This window comes from Schistocerca nitens, chromosome 4 (genome assembly GCF_023898315.1).
Source record: "Schistocerca nitens isolate TAMUIC-IGC-003100 chromosome 4, iqSchNite1.1, whole genome shotgun sequence".
Classification (NCBI taxonomy): domain Eukaryota; kingdom Metazoa; phylum Arthropoda; class Insecta; order Orthoptera; family Acrididae; genus Schistocerca; species Schistocerca nitens.
The window spans coordinates 761583672-761597019 of NC_064617.1; positions in this window are offsets into that span (position 1 = coordinate 761583672).

Below are 13348 nucleotides of genomic sequence, written 5' to 3' on the forward strand. Positions count from 1 at the left end.
ATGAACATACTTTCTGATTTATCACACTGTAATGCCATTTCCTGATTTTTATATGACGACTTATGCAATTCTATGTATGTGACTACTTACTGATGATAATCATATTTTTCCTGGCAAGTGCCCGGCAAGGTAAGGATAGCAGGTCGCTTTCCTTGTCGTTATATATCAGACCGTGCACATTTTCCATTTTTCGTGTATGTATGATTGTTTTCCTGTTTTGTTTGTATGCTCTACGAAATCTTTAAGATATAACAAACACCAGCTGACTTTGACATTTTTCCTTATGATATCTCAATATCTTGACTATTCTACACTTTTGGCTACTGAATTATGAGACTGTGTGTACATTTTTGCACCTGAACACTCTCTATGTTTTTGACATAATACGATTTCTGTCATGCTATGCTATATGCTTAATTATATCACTAGAAACCAGTTTTTATTTAATGAGTATAAGATTTAAATGCAAGATATTAATCCTTATTAATCATTTTCAGAAAGCAATAACGTGTAAAAGAAATAACTTATACAAACCGCAGTGGATTACTATGAAATGGGAATTTCATCTTCGGAATGAACGAAAGAAAATGCAATAGCTTGTCATGAAGAGTAAGTGGATCAGAATTAACAAGCATTAACAAGAATATACTATACACATCGTATGATAGCAGTCTTAACGAATTATTTTTCTTTCAGAATACGAGGCGATTGAAGCAGGCTGTCAGACAGAACTACACATCTTAGTTTTAGTGATGAAATATGCTAGAAATAAGAAACTCTATACTATGAATAGTTGTATGAAGTAAATGGTAATATGAATAATGAATAATTAAGTGTCTTTTTTTGCACATGATAATGAATGATGATGAATAGTTACATGAAGAATATGCTAATATGAATAATGAAGTTTTTCTTTGCAGCTGATGATAGTGATGAAGTTATGGTAATATGAATAATGAAGTTTTTCTTTGCAGATGAGGATAATGATGATATTTACTGTTAGTTAAGAAATGCTATGTAGTTATTTAAGTATTTGTTGCAGTTCGTTTTGACAGTATGTCTTATATCGCATGGTATAATGACTGAATCTTTTGGAAAGGACAGCTAGAGTACATACATATTGAGTACACGTTTCATTACCTGTTAATTCGAAGTTCACTACTTTTCAGCATAATATGCGTTTCTTCTTTCAGCTGAATAATCCATTTTGTATTTTTTCCAGGAGAAGCTATTCATGAAATTAATGTGCCATAAGCAGTTAGTCATGAAACCTGTTCTAGTACTTGCATTTTTTTACCCATTTGTGTGTATCATTCATGAATGTGATCACATATACTCTACTTGTTTCATAACCTTGCTACAGCTGACTCATGACGAATGACGTTATTAATCGTTATTTGCAGCAATAAGTCAAAAGCAAATATTTTCATGCCCCAGCAATAAATTATCGATCCCAACGCAATGCATTGCTAGCACTAAAAAAAAAAATTACCAGTCCCAGCTATTACCAGTATACAACCAAATACTGCAACTAGTTTAAGAGATATTTCTAGTACTAAATGTAATGCAAATTTCTCAGATGTAGTGAATCCAATATATCTGTGTATTATTGGACCACAGACCTTGAGTAATAGTTACAGTGTGTTACATTTTAAATATGTCCTATGACACTTGAATGATGAGTTCTGAATAATACTGAATGATGTTTTGTAATAATGCATAAATGCTATGCCAATATTTTCTGTAAATAATATTTTTGTTATACTCTGTAAATGCTATGCCAATAATTAACTCTCATTTTGAAAGATGACTTCTGAATAATACTGAATACTGTTTTATAAAACTATATGAATACTTTGTAACTGGCCAATGAATGTCACTGTTTCTTATATTTTAAATTTGTCTTATGTCACTTACATGCTATTATATATGAATACCAGTAGCTTGATGCTACACTCATTAGCTCCCATTTTGAATGATGACTTCTGAATAATACTGAATAATGCGTAATAATGGTTTGTAACTGGCCAATGAGTGCCAATGATTACTATAACTAGATGAATTATGTAAATGCTATGCTAATAATTAACTCTCATTTTGAATGATGATTTCTGAATAATGCGTAAAAATGATTTGTAACTGGCCAATGAGTGCCAATGATTACTATAACTAGATGAATTATGTAAATGCTATGCCATTAATTAACTCTTGCTTTGAATGATCACTTCTGAATAATGCATAAAAATGGTTTGTAACTGGCCAATGAGTGCCAATGATTACTATAACTAGATGAATTATGAAATGCTATGCCATTAATTATCTCTTGCTTTGAATGATCACTTCTGAATAATGCATAATAATGGTTTGTAACTGGCCAATGAGTGCCAATATTATCTGTAATTAGATGACTTATGAATAATGTTCTGTAATACTCCATACATAGCACAGAAATGTTTAGTAACTAGGCAATGAGTGCCAACAATTACTCAAATCGGTTGATAGACTAGTGTAATTCTCAATTATGACTAGCTTAAGACTTAATGTCCTTCACCTTCTGACCTAATTACCAGAAATTACTGCAATATCCGTTTGTCCTGTCCATCCTCATGATCATGGAGCACTATATTTGGATTTTACACTAATTCTACGTTGGTGAAAGAGTATGGATTCTGCAGGAGTGTGGTGTTGACACATCATACTGTCCACCACCTTGAACGATGTAGATGTTATTATGGTCCCACTGTTTGGTGTATGATAACATTGAATATTAATACGACATTTCAGTGTCTTGGCTACACTGATTAATACTTCAGGGAAGAGAACTTCAGACTGTCTCACTTGGTGTTGTGCTTCTGTAGAAAGATATGGACTTTCAGTGAAGCTACATGCAACCTACTGTGCTACAACCATGATGCAATCCTTCCCTTTCCTTTCCTAGTTCTTGTAAAATGGTAAAAAAAATATATATATAGTGCGTGTGCACTTTATGTCATTTGTTAATATGTTTTGTACTCATTGCGTATCCTAGTTCTTGTAAAATGGTAAAAATATATACAGTGTGTGTGCACTTTATGTCATTTGTTAATATGTTTTGTACTCATTGCGTATCCTAGTTCTTGTAAAATGGTAAAAATATATACAGTGCGTGTGCACTTTATGTCATTTGTTAATATGTTTTGTACTCATTGCGTATACATTTTGTCATTTCTTGATATGTTCTGTACTCAGTACATGTGCACTCTATTTCATTTCATGTTCTGCACTTATATATATATGTATATACTCTGTGTCTGTAATCTTAGTTAATTAAGTAGATTTTAGAAAAATTTGTTGTTCATGGCAAGTCCAATTGACTCACCATCGCTGCCAAATTTTTGCCCCCCCCCCCCAGTGGAGGGTTATGTAAGAGGTCCGAGCAGATGTAATTTCGATGTATTGCTCATGCTCTGCCTGCGATATGCAAGGTCTCTGACCAGAGAGCAGTGTTGACTGCAGTAGGAACTGTGTAGCTTTAGTAGTAAGTTGTTGCTAGTCTGCAGTCTGCTCTGGTCTGCTATGGTGTATCATGTTGGCTGGGCCGGTCACGGTGCAGGGATGTCGGAGCCAAAGTATTATTGTATAACATGAAAAGCAGCCTCACGCATATGTAGTAATATTATCTCAAGTCCCATGTAAACGTTTTAAAAATCTCGCAATAATAATATTCCTCATAAAAAGTAACTTTTAACAACCATTCATTTCAATTTAAAGAATTTACTAATTTCTCCCATCCATGATCATCCCGATTGTTGCAAAAGAAAAAAATCAGTTGCTTTCTTTCATAAATGACAGATCTATCGGCCAGCATTGCACAGGGCTGCGCCAGAAAAATTAATTGTAAGAGCAGATATATATGCGTTATCAGGCGACTTCATTGAGGTAAGAATTTTTCCTTTTTTATTCAGAATGATCTTTCAGAGCCATGACGCATTCCAAAATTTACCAGGTTAAATTCACACTGAATTATTGAAAAGTCATAAGTGAGCGACAATTTGAGAGGCTAGTTACATTGTATTACTACCAGGTTACTGAATTTTTTTTTTTATTGGGACGTTACACTAAATGTGAACGACATATTTATACACTCCCTGAAATTGAAATAAGAACACCGTGAATTCATTGTCCCAGGAAGGGGAAACTTTATTGACACATTCCTGGGGTCAGATAAATCACATGATCACACTGACAGAACCACAGGCACATAGACACAGGCAACAGAGCATGCACAATGTCGGCACTAGTACAGTGTATATCCACCTTTCGCAGCAATGCAGGCTGCTATTCTCCCATGGAGACGATCGTAGAGATGCTGGATGTAGTCCTGTGGAACGGCTTGCCATGCCATTTCCACCTGGCGCCTCAGTTGGACCAGCGTTCGTGCTGGACGTGCAGACCGCGTGAGACGACGCTTCATCCAGTCCCAAACATGCTCAATGGGGGACAGATCCGGAGATCTTGCTGGCCAGGGTAGTTGACTTACACCTTCTAGAAAACGTTGGGTGGAACGGGATACATGCGGACGTGCATTGTCCTGTTGGAACAGCAAGTTCCCTTGCCGGTCTAGGAATGGTAGAACGATGGGTTCGATAACGGTTTGGATGTACCGTGCACTATTCAGTGTCCCCTCGACGATCACCAGTGGTGTACGGCCAGTGTAGGAGATCGCTCCCCACACCATGATGCCGGGTGTTGGCCCTGTGTGCCTCGGTCGTATGCAGTCCTGATTGTGGCGCTCACCTGCATGGCGCCAAACACGCATACTACCATCATTGGCACCAAGGCAGAAGCGACTCTCATCGCTGAAGACGACACGTCTCCATTCGTCCCTCCATTCACGCCTGTCGCGACACCACTGGAGGCGGGCTGCACGATGTTGGGGCGTGAGCGGAAGACGGCCTAACGGTGTGCGGGACCGTAGCCCAGCTTCATGGAGACGGTTGCGAATGGTCCTCGCCGATACCCCAGGACAACAGTGTCCCTAATTTGCTGGGACGTGGCAGTGCGGTCCCCTACGGCACTGCGTAGGATCCTACGGTCTTGGCGTGCATCCGTGCGTCGCTGCGGTCCGGTCCCAGGTCGACGGGCACGTGCACCTTCCGCCGACCACTGGCGACAACATCGATGTACTGTGGAGACCTCACGCCCCATGTGTTGAGCAATTCGGCGGTACGTCCACCCGGCCTCCCGCATGCCCACTATACGCCCTCGCTCAAAGTCCGTCAACTGCACATACGGTTCACGTCCACGCTGTCGCGGCATGCTACCAGTGTTAAAGACTGCGATGGAGCTCCGTATGCCACGGCAAACTGGCTGACACTGACGGCGGCGGTGCACAAATGCTGCGCAGCTAGCGCCATTCGACGGCCAACACCGCGGTTCCTGGTGTGTCCGCTGTGCCGTGCGTGTGATCATTGCTTGTACAGCCCTCTCTCAGTGTCCGGAGCAAGTATGGTGGGTCTGACACACCGGTGTCAATGTGTTCTGTTTTCCATTTCCAGGAGTGTATTTTTTACTGTTGACAAGTTTAGAAATTTTTCTGTTTTGAGCTTAGATTAAATCTGAATGAATTTTGTGGGAAGGTTAAATGTGAAAGAATTTCGTGGGGAGGTTACACAGTTCACACATAATACTCAGTTGCTGAAAATGGTAGTAACACATTAACAGGCATCTAGGAGATAGCCGAGTATATGCAGCTTATTGACAACCTAATATATCTAAAGGCATACCGAAATTTTTTTATTTCAGTGTTATGTCTGTTTTCAACTCTGTCTGTTCCTCTACTAAGACTAAACCGAAGTTATTTGGAAGATGTTTCGAATCCACGAATGGATCACTAACAGAGTCAACACCTTCAACACTCTCTCCAGATTTTTCTTTTTAAAGTGTACGAAAATATCGGAATGATATTCCAGTTTAGACACTCATTTATTGTCTGTAAATAAATCCCTATACACATGCCTCTCAAAATTCAAAAACGCTATTAATTCATCTCTAAGCACAAAGATTCACATTCACAAATGGTTCAAATGGCTCTGAGCACTATGGGACTCAACATCTTAGGTCATAAGTCCCCTAGAACTTAGAACTACTTAAACCTAACTAACCTAAGGACATCACACACACCCATGCCCGAGGCAGGATTCGAACCTGCGACTGTAGCAGTCCCGCGGTTCCGGACTGCAGCGCCAGAACCGCACGGCCACCGCGGCCGGCTTCACATTCACACTTTACCTCTAGATAACCATTGTACTTCTGTACGTAGGAGAAGTGTAATGTTCTGTGATCCCATTTCTTCACAAAAAAAAGTTCAAAAGTCACACAATTAGGGGCCGCGATTTGATGAAGTTCATGACTTTTGATGCTTCGTCCATCACAATTTTGAGAGGAGATGGCAAAGACTTAGCAACAGTGGCTTCACGGTGAATGTAGTCAAACGTCCTGTATACCGATGTAGTTTGTGATAACACGGGCAACGTACAATCTTGCGTCAGCTGTATGGCAACAGTGTAAGAAAGCACAGCATTATAGATAGAGAGATGCTAAGTGAACCGCGTTTGGCTGTCAAGGGAGCTGTGCGTGAAGCCTTCAATGATTGCTATTACAGAATTTTGTCAAATGCTTTTTCATCAAACCCAGAGCAATTCTGGTCGTATGCGACCGTTGTTAGTGGCAGCAAAGTTAGTGTCCGGATGAGACAGCAATTGAGAGTAGAAAAAGCAATGGCAGATGTATGTAAACGCTTTTTCAAATGTTTCTTTATAAAGTAAAACCCTGAAGAATTGCCCGAATTTAATCTTCCTGCCAGGAAAAAAGATGAGCGTAACAGGTGTTGTAACCTCCCCACAAAACTTTATTAAATATTAATATGAATAATGAATGTGATTCTAATTTAGTGTGATTCTAACTTAGTGTGATTCTAATTTAGTGTTATTCTAATTTAGTGTGAATGTGATTCTAATTTAGTAGTGAACCATCCTTTTCCTTAAGAATATGGAGTGGGTTTGTGTACAGACTAACTGCCGGTTCAATAATTCCTTGGTCAAGCATAGCTTGCAATTCTTTCTTAACTTGTTCTCTGTGAATATACGGAATGGGATAATGTTTGGCTTTAAACGTGTCGTGCTGTTTAACTTTAAATTCATACATAAATCCAGACATAGTACCAGGGACGTTGTCAAAAACTGGAGCTTGCTGTAAAAGAATTTTGTGTACTTGAGTACGTTCGTCGTCTGTATTTGCATTGCTCTGTTTAACTTTATCAGAAATCATCCGTATAACGTCATAGTCGGCTTCGTCTGGAGTATTATTGTTGTGTACGTACGTATCTGTGAACAATGTGGAATGACAGTCTATGTTACGTGATGCAGAAATGACCTCTGTCCGATTAATTGTTTGTTCTTCTGCAGATAAAGAGTGCTGAAATTCTAATCCCAGTTGTACATTTTCATCCTTTAACATTCAATACGAATTTTGCAAGTCAATAATTGCTTCATGTTGTACCAGTAAATTCGTACCTAAAATAACGTCTGTTGTCAATAAGGGAACAATCCAAAAATTTGAGTGAAATGTATGACCTACAATACAAAATGATAAATGTGTCTGCAATTTTACATCTACTCCTTTACCAGATACTGCTCCTTTTACTTTAGTTTTGCCTAATGGTAACGTAGGATAGGTATTCTCTTTGTTACATTCGTTGAAAGTTTCCTCATTTATAACTGACATAGGGGATCCAGAATCGATTGCTGCTGAAAATTTGGACGATCCAATCTTTACTTCAATGACAGTGTGTGAAATGGTTTTTTGAATAACTGGTCTTTCCTGCAAAAGAGTGTATCGGATGTCGTCAAAAGTAATAACGTTTTCGTGAACAAGATTCTGTGTGTCAAAATTATTGCTTGCGTTGCTGGAAGATGCAACCTGTACTGTATCTGGTCAAATTCTGACGTGCTATTATTTGCGGAAGGATGTTGTGGCATTTCGACTATTTGTACTGTTTTGTTATTTCTTCCTGACGTATTACGTTCGGGATGATATCTACTGTCTGGTTCATTCATGATAATATGTTGTTGCGAATGATTTTGTTGCTGGTAAGACCGACTGTTATTAAACGTACGCTGAAAATTGTGCTCATTATTTTTACGTCTGTCATGATAGTCATTGCTATAGGACGCGTTGCGATAGGAATTGAAATGATGTGTTTTCTGTACGTACTGGTTTCCTTGTTGCGGTGCGTTACTATTTGGTGGAGCCCACGCTATACGTGTATGCGGCGAAACATTGAAGCTTGGTTGACCTTGCAGACTACATTGTTGGTTAGGTATGCTAACCGGTTGGCTTTGATGCTGTTGCGGAGAAAAACCTGTATTGTTACCAAAATGTGTTTGCGACTGCTGAAAATTTTGTACATACTGATGATTAATATTTTATTTGTTATTAAAATTATGCTGGTAGTTCTTGCCATTTCGGGAGTGTCTAATAGAAATTGTCATTTTCGGTAAAACTCGTCATGTCAGATTTCTTTACTCATTTCTAATCCTAGATAGATCGATAGTTGAAGAGCTGTTTTCATGGATATGAAGGATAGTAGAAGAGAAGGCAGCAGTGCAGAAAACTAAAGATGAAATAGCACTACTACGTCTCGGGGCCCTGTGCACGCTACGGCACATATTCATTGAAGTGTAATGAATCCCCCGAGGTCTATTACGCGCTGCAAATATATTTTAGTTTCTGCGTTACAGGCAATGCCGGTGAAAATTCAAAAGAAAATTGTTGTATCCATGCCAATTCTGGTTCCTGCCCTACAGGCCAAGCTGATGAAAATACAAAAACAAATTGTCGTATCCAGTCCAAAGAATGTATTTGTGTTCTGTCATTTTTAAATACCTTAGATTTTCTCACGGATAGAAAGTGTTTGTAATAAAAATTATCGTCTCTGTATGTCTTAGCAGGTTCAGGATTGCATGAGAATCTGTTTGTCTGTGTCTCTTCCGATTCTAAGTCGCGTGGAATCTGTAAATTACTTAAGTTATACTGGCTGTGTGAGTGTGACAAATGTTCCGAACGTGGCGTATGCTGTGCCGTGTTAGAGGCTGAAACATTTTTTATCTCTGTCACTTCTTGCTGTAAAGTTGACAATTTTCTACGTAATGTGTTATTGGACGAACCTATCTCATTGATTGTCTGCTGTAAATTTTGGAATTCGGGTGTTTGATTAAACGAAATTGGTGAAGTATCGTCTGATTTGGTGTCATTATTACTTTCGATAACATCAATACGACTGGCCAATTCATCATATTTTTCACTCAGTACTTTTACCTGATCATCTTTTTTATTATCACAAGCGTTAATTTGTTTTTGTATTTTACGTGTGGTTTCGTTCAATTTTTTAACGTCTGCTTTGATGGCATCGGGATCCTGTATTAATGCCTACTTTTCAAGTCTGTTGGTCATTGTCAGAAAGTCTAATGTGTGTGTGTCTGTTTTTGTTTTAAGATCAGAGATTTCATCATGCAGTTCCGTGTTCAACTCTTTGACTTCTTCCGATACTGCAGCAATATTATTGTCTGCGTATGTTTTTGCTTTCGTAAACAATTTACATTTATCTTCCTGTCTCTGTGCAGTAATTGTTTCCGTGACTTGTCGCTTTACTTTATTCTGTTCCTGTATAAATTTTCGGTAACGCGTTTCACTGTTTTGTAGGTGGTGATTAAAACGTTCGTCAATTTGGCTGTTTTGTTGGTCAAATTTCGCATCTACTTTTGCATCCAGTGTGCGTGAAAGTTCTGCTGACAGTAATTTAAACTCGTCGCGTAACTGTGTTGCGTTTTCTGAGCATTGTTTAGCGACTGCACTAATTTCATCTTTAAGTAATTTCGTTGTAGCTGCATGCATATTATTTAATTCTTGAGCCACAGTTCTAATTTCTTCACTACTATTTCTAGCACAAACCTTAATCTCCTCACATAATTGTTCTTTATTTGTTCGATCGTCCTGTCTTGTTTTTCATTCACCTGTTTGGAACTGTTGTCTAGTTTTTATTAATTTCATTAATTTGTTGTTTGAGATTTTCATTCAGTTGTTTGAAATTGTCGTCTTGTTCTTTCTTAGACTGTAGCAATACTGCCATAATTTGATCCAAGCCAAAATTAGCAATTCTATTTTCTATGTTATGTGATAGCGTATCTACATGTGTCACGTTTTCTGTAACCATTTGGTCATTCTGTAATTCTTGAAAAGGTTTGCCAATCGGGTGTGCACTGTGTGGAATCAAATAAATCTGACGTATTTTGACTACATTGTTCATCTTCGTGAGAAGAATTTATCTGTTCACGATTCAAACTTTGCAAACCGGGTTTGTCAAACTGGGCAGCGTTCATTGTATCGGAACGTGCCGCGTCATCAATTGTTACATTTACTCTGGACATAATTGCATTTGTTTGCTCATCATTAGGATCAAAATCAATATTAGTGATCGGTACCCACTGATTGTCTGTAAATGGAGGATTATCATTATTACACTGAGTGTCGCAAGTATTATCGGTCAAATCATTCGAGTCGGCTATTTGACTCATTGCACATCGCGATGTATTGTTAACAGTTTTTCGCGGCATTTTTCACAAATCAAAATTAAGCACAAAAATGAAACAAAGACAAAGCAAAAATGGAACAAACACAATTACAACAAAGAGCAATAAATTGCCGATGATCTGTGAAAGAAAAAGTGACAAATTAGTAAATGCGTTGCGCCGGATGCAACCTACATTTAAGTAAATAAGAGCAGATATATGACTACTTGTCAGAGATTCACAAAGAAATACGATCCTGGCCGGTTGTCGCCAAGTGTAACCTCCCCACAAAAATTATTAAATATTAATATGAATAATGAATGTGATTCTAATTTAGTGTAACCTCTCTACAGAAATTCATTCACATTTAACCTCCACACAAAATTTGTTTCCCATTTAACGTACCCACAAAATTCTTTTCTCATTTAATGTAAGCTCGAAACAGAAAAATTCCTAAACCTCGTAATAAAAAAAAATAAGAAAAATTCAGTAACCTGGTAAATTTTGGACGACAGCAGTGCTGCGTCATGGTCCTGTAAGATCATTCTGAATAAAAAGCAAAAATTCTTACCTCGATAAAGTCGGCATCTATCTGCTCTTACAATAGCTTTTTCCGGCACAGCTCTGTGCAATGCTGGCCTATACATTTGTCATTTATGAAAGGAAGTAACTGATTTTTCTTTTGCAACAATCGGAATGATCATGGATTGGAGGAATTAGTAAATTTTTTAAATTGAATTGAATGCTTGTTAGAAATTACTTTATATGACAAAGATTATTATTAGGACATTTTTAAAAGATTTACATAGGAGTTCACATAACATTACTAGATATGCGCGAGGCTGCTTTTACCTTAAACTATAACGCTCAGGCTCCGTCATTGCTGCACCACGACCGGCCCAGCCAACACGATACACCAGACTGCTCGCTATCAACAACTGCTACACAGTTCCTACTGCGTACAACACTGCTCTCTGGTCTCAGATTCTTTTATAGCTTACATATCGCAGGCAGCGCATACCTCTTACAGTGTTAGAATCAATGGCGTTAAGAAGCAGCTGGAATCATTAAAACTGAACACAACCAGAGAGCCCGATGAAATTCCTATCTGATTCTGTAGTGAACTAGCACCTCAGTTAGTCCCTCTTTAAATTACAATCCATCGTAGATTACTCGAATAATAAATCGTATCCAGTGGCTGGAAGAAACCACAGGTCACTCTCGTTTACAAGAAGGGTAGTAGAACTGGTCCACAAACTTACCGTCTAATGTACTTGACATAGATTTGTTGTGGAATCTAAGAACATATTCTGAGTTCAAATATAATGAGACATCTCAAACTCCTGAATTCCAATACAAGGATTTCGAAAACATCGATCATGCGAAACCCTACTCGCACTTATCTGGCATGACGTACTGAAAGATATGCATCAAGGCAGAGAGGTTGTAAGTAGGCTGTTTAGGTTTTTTTATTGGTAACGCCACCTCTGTATGAAAATCACTGGCTGTGCTGTGTGCAGTCTGTGGCTGCTTTGCATTGTTGTAATACTCGCCATTGTAGTGTTAGGCAGCTGGCTGTGAACAGCGCATAGCGTTGCGCAGTTGGAGGTGAGCCGCCAGCAGTGGTGGATGTGGGGAGAGAGATGGCGGAGTTTTGAAATTTGTCATGAACTGCAATATATATTATGACTATTAAGGTAAATACATTGTTTGTTCTCTATTAAAATCTTTCATTTGCTAACTATGCCTATCAGTAGTTAGTGCCTTCCGTAGTTTGAATCTTTTATTTAACTGGCAGTAGTGGCGCTCGCTGTATTGCAGTAGTTCCAGTAACAAAGATTTTTCTGAGGTAAGTGATTTGTGAAAGGTATAGGTTAATGTTTGTCAGGGTCATTCTTTTGTAGGGATTTTTTTGAAAGTCAGATTGCGTTGCGCTAACAAAATATTATGTGTCAGTTTATGCACAGTCATGTAAAATTTTTCAAAAGGGGACGTTTCATATGTCGACTCTTAGCCGAGGATAACTCACTGGAATCTTCTGATTTATTTCTTGTAGTTTGTGTAATTAGTGTAGCTTTTGTTTATTGCCAGCGCGAAATTATAGAGAGAATTTCCATTGTAGTTGTAGTTTTTCATTGTTGTACAGTAAAACAGTTGTGGCATGCATGTAGATTTGCACCAAGTATTTCGCAGCTGCGCTTGCAATTAAGTAGACATTATTTCCATTGCTATGTTATTTTATTTTGCTCTTCAAATTGTGCTTTTCTGTGTCGTCGTGTGAAATATTGTGACAATAATGGCGTATGAAAAACGTAATACTAGGCTCCAAAGTAAAATGAGAAATGACAGTGAAAACGAAAGCAGTGTGTTAGCGCCACCGAGTAATGAATTTACTAATGATCAAAGTAGTAATTTGGTAATTGTGCATAGGGAAATGGAGCGGGCGGCAAACAATGGCGTAGACAGTGAAACAATTAGTGAAGAGGGAAGCATTATCGATCGATCGGTCGGCAACAGCTCGCCTCAGGAATCGGGAATGACAGGACACAATTTTGCAAATATTGCAGACTCAGGTTTTGGGTTCTCACCGTTTTCTCAAATGAGTCAAGACACATTTTCCGCTTGTCAAAATGTGAATGTTGCCGGTGCAAATTCACTGCCGAAAAGCACTGAGGAACATGTTTCAGACACCAGTGCATTGTTATTACAATTAATGCAACAAATGGGACAAAAGCTTGAAA